Source organism: Hakea prostrata, chromosome 3 (assembly GCF_041222555.1).
Source record: "Hakea prostrata isolate BN-2017 chromosome 3, UWA_Hpros_2, whole genome shotgun sequence".
In the NCBI taxonomy this organism is placed as follows: Eukaryota; Viridiplantae; Streptophyta; class Magnoliopsida; order Proteales; family Proteaceae; genus Hakea; species Hakea prostrata.
This window is the reverse complement of record NC_142602.1, coordinates 38,747,439-38,752,105: the sequence shown is the minus strand read 5'-3', so window position 1 is coordinate 38,752,105 and position 4,667 is coordinate 38,747,439. Positions and strand designations below refer to the sequence as shown.

Sequence of the window (4,667 nt, the reverse complement as noted above, 5' to 3'; positions counted from 1 at the left end):
TAAAGATTGCCATATGAAGGAATAAAAGGCCCCATGAAATCAATTCCCCAAACATCAAACAATTCTACTTCCAAGATATTGGTTAAGGGCATTTCATTCCTTTTTGAGATGTTTCCCACTCTTTGACATCTATCACATTTTTGAATGAATTGATAGGCATCCTTGAACATACTTGGCCAATAAAACCCCGATTGCAAGACCTTTGCTGCTGTCCTATCTCCTTGATAATGTCCACCATATGGGGAGTCATGGCATTGCCTCAACACATCCTCTACTTCTACCTCGGGGATACAACGCCTCAATATTTGATCTGCACATAGCTTGAATAAGAATGGTTCATCCCAGAAATACCTTTTAACCTCATGTAAAAATTTCTTCCTTTGTTGAGTGGGCATCATAGGGGGTAGAAGTCCATTGGCTAAATAATTAGCAAAATCAGCATACCAAGGTGTTGAGAGGGAAACTAACAAAGAGTTGTTCATCGGGGAAGACTTCTTTAATTTCAAATTCAGCTGCTTGGTTTGGATTTTCCAACCTAGACAGATGGTCAGCCACTTGATTCTCGGTCCCCTTCCTATCTTTTATCTCCAAATTGAACTCTTGAAGCAATAAGATCCATCTAATCAGCCTTGGTTTAGCATCCTTCTTGTGTATCAAATATTTGATGGCTGAATGATCTGTGAACACAATGACCTTTGCCCCCACTAGATAAGCTCTAAATTTGTCAAATGCAAACACAACTGCCAAGAGCTCTTTTTCGGTGACAATGTAATTCAGTTGTGCTCCTGATAGGGTCCGACTAGCATAATAGATTAAATGGAATACCTTATTCTTACGCTGTGTCCCAAAGCTGCTCCTACAGCCCAATCACTAGCATCACACATGACCTCAAAGGGAATAGACCAATCCGGTGCCACAATGATGGGTGTAGAGATTAGCTTCTTCTTCAACTCTAAAAATGCTGTCATACATGCTTCACTAAAGCTGAACTGGCTTTCTTTTTCAAGCAGGCTACACAATGGTTTAGATATTTGTGAAAAATCTTTTATGAACCTTCTATAAAACCCAGCATGTCCAAGAAAGCTTCTAATCCCTTTCACACTTGATGGTGGTGGTAATTTTTCTATAATGGCAACTTTGGCTTTATCCACTTCTAGACCCTGTTTGGAAACCTTGTGTCCAAGAACAATCCCTTCTCTAACCATAAAATGGCATTTTTCCCAGTTGAGGACTAAATTGGTTTCTTCACATCTCTGTAGAACTTTTGCCAAGTGAGTGAGACATTCATCATAAGTTTCTCCAAAAACTGAAAAATCATCCATAAACACCTCTACAAATTGTTCCACCATATCAGTGAAAATGGCCATCATACATCTTTGGAAAGTGGCTGGGGCATTACAAAGACCAAAAGGCATTCTTCTAAAGGCAAAGGTACCATATGGGCAAGTGAAAGTGGTCTTATGTTGATCTTCAGGAGCAATGGCTATTTGATTGTACCCTGAGTATCCATCTAAGAAGCAATAATACTCTTTTCCAGCCAATCTATCAAGCATTTGATCAATGAAGGGTAGAGGGAAATGATCTTTCCTTGTAGCCTTGTTGAGCTTCCTATAGTCCATACATATTCTCCACCCACTCACTATCCTTGTAGGTATCAACTCCTTATTATCATTCTCCACAACTGTCATTCCTCCTTTCTTGGGGACACATTGTCTTGGACTCACCCACTTGTTTGTCTGAAATTGGATACACCACCCTGACATCTAACCATTTAATGATTTCCTTTTTGACCACTTCCTTCATATGGATTCAGCCTCCTTTGATGCTCCGCATAATTATTACAGCAGTCTTCCAGCAGAATTTTGTGCATGCAAATTGATGGGCTGATTCCCTTGATATCTGATATGGTCCATCCTAATGCTTTGCTGTATTTCTTCAGCACTTTAATTAACATATCTTCTTGCTCTGCTGTTAGTACTGCTGAAATGATAACTGGAAGTGTCTTTCCTTCACCCAAATAGGCATACCTAAGGTGTCCTGGAAGAGGCTTCAATTCTAACACAGGAGGCTCTTCAATTGATGGCTTAGGAGATTGAGTTGCATGCTCAGATAATACAAGAGGATCAAATCCACTCTTTCTTAATGTCTCAGTTGGTCTTGCATCTAACCATTTAATGTAGCTACCTGCTTCATCACCCACTTGTGAAATTTCAGATGTTAATGAAAGCTCTAATGGATCTTTACTACCCTTTGTCTCAACTTCTTCTAAAACCAGCTCCTCTATGATATCTACCATTGAGCATTGCTCTATCTCATCTGGAGATTTCATTGCCTGGAGAACATTGAAAGTGACTTGCTCTCCATTTACCCTCATAGTTAATTCTCCTTTATGCACATCAATCAAAGTCTTTCCAGTGGCCAAGAAGGGTCTTCCAAGAATGATGGGCACATCTCTATCAGCTTCAAAATCAAGAACAATGAAATCAGCGGGGAAGATGAACTTATCAACTCTTACCAAGACATCTTCAATTTTTCCTTCGGGATGAGCTAAGGATCTATCGGCCAGCTGAAGTGTTACTGTAGTTGGCCTTGCTTCTCCCACACCAAGCTTCTTGAAGATTGACATTGGCATAAGGTTAATGCTAGCTCCAAGGTCACAAAGGGCTCTCCCAATATAATTTTCTCCAATAGCACAAGGAATGGTGAAACTCCCAGGATCCTTTAATTTTTGAGGAAGCTTGTTCAACAAGAAGGCACTACTCTCTTGTGTCATGGCTACTGTTTCAAACTCTCCAAATCTTTTTTTTTTAGAAAGGATGTCTTTCATGAATTTCACATAATTTGGCATTTGTTCAAGTGCTTCTACCAATGGTATATTGATGTGGAGCTCCTTCAAAACATCCAAGAATTTCTTGAACTGATGGTTTTGTTGCTGCCTTTGAAATCTTTGAGGAAAGGGGGGTGGTTTATAAGGCACTTTTTCTGGAGAACCCTGTTGCAATGGAGTTGTAGCTGGTGGTTCAACACTTTGGTTTTCAAAATCAGATTGGTCCTTTTGAACAGCCACTGGATCTTCCTTTTCCCTTTCTTCTTGGACAGGATTAGTTTCCTTCGGTTGACTGGACTTAACATGAGGTGGCTCTATATATTTCCCACTCCGTAATGAAATAACCTTGCAATGCTCTTTGCCTTCCCGCCTAGGATTTTCAGTATCACTTGGCAGTGATCCTTGAGGTCTGTTGCTTAAAGCATTAGCTAGCTGCCCAACTTGATTCTCCAAATTTCTCAATGAAGCTGCTTGGCTCTGAATAATTGCATCATTCTTTGCCATGTATTCTTTCAATAGGAGCTCAATTGATGAAGAAGGTTCTATAGGCTGAATCTTCACTTGCTGTTGAGCACTTGGAAGCTGATAAGGTCTAGTTGGGGTAGATGATGGGCCTACATTCTGTCCTTGACCATTCCAAGAGAAGTTAGGGTGCTGCCTCCAACTAGGATTATAAGTGTTGGAATATGGGTTATTAGCTTTGCTGTAATTACCAACATAGTAGGCTGATTTTGGGTTAGATGGACAACTATCAAAGACATGCTCCCCACCACAATATGTACAAGAGACTGCTAGATTTTGTTGTGGTTGTACAGTTGCAGCCAAGTTTCTGATTTTAACACACTAGTGAGAAATGAAACTTGTGCGATTAAAGGCATCCTTGCATCCAACTCATAAATTCCAGCCACCCTCTTACTTGTGCAGCTCTTTCAGCTGGCCATTGGTAGTTGTTGTTGGCCATCCTTTCCAAAATTTCATAAGCCTCATTGTAAGACTTTGCCAATATAGCCCCATTGGCTGATGCATCCACTATGGATCGAGTTTGTCCACTTAAACCATTGTAGAAAGTCTCCATCTGAATCCAATGAGGAATGCCATGATGAGGACATTTACGCAAGAGCTCCTTAAACCTCTCCCATGCCTCATATAAAGACTCACTATCCAACTGTTGAAAACCAGTTATGTCATTTCTGAGCTTGGCATTCTTTGTTGGAGGGAAGTACTTCATCAAGAACTTCTCTACCAAGTCATTCCATGTAGCTACTGATTGGGGAGGTAAGGAGTTCAACCACGCTCTTGCTCTATCCCGCAATGAATAAGGGAATAGCTTCAATCTCAAAGCCTCTTCGGTTGCTCCGGGTATCTTGAAAGAGTCACTTACTTCCATGAAGAGTCTAAGATGGAGATGAGGATCTTCTGTTGGAAGCCCACTGAATTGTCCCACAGTTTGAAGCATTTGGAACATCACCGGCTTAAGTTCAAAATGTAAGGCTTGAATATCTGGCCGTACTATACTTGGATTCAGCTCATGCAACATGGGGACAGCATATGCTCTGATGACTCTATCTCTATCATCACCCTCAGCTGCCATATTATTCTCATTATTATTCAATCCATTTCTCACTGCTTCAGCCATTGTTGGAACTGCTGCTAGGCCTCGTTGCTCCCTTCTTCTAGCTCGAAATGTCCTTTCTATTTCGATGTCAAAGGGTGCCAACTCTTGATCAGGCAGCGTGTTCATACAAGGGTAAAAGCACCTGAGAATAAAAGGAAACTAATATCAAAATAAAGAAATTTCAGTACATAAAACAAAAACTTACTTCTACACTAATTATCAAAG

At 40.5% G+C, this 4,667-nt stretch overlaps 1 non-coding gene across 1 annotated transcript; it reads left to right on the top strand.

Moving 5' to 3' along the window:
• The first annotated feature begins 3,918 nt into the window (after positions 1 to 3,918).
• Positions 3,919 to 4,025, top strand: LOC149022201 (small nucleolar RNA R71). The gene has a single exon (XR_016172571.1). It is a non-coding gene; the product is annotated as a small nucleolar RNA R71 (small nucleolar RNA).
• Positions 4,026 to 4,667: the final 642 nt, after the last annotated feature.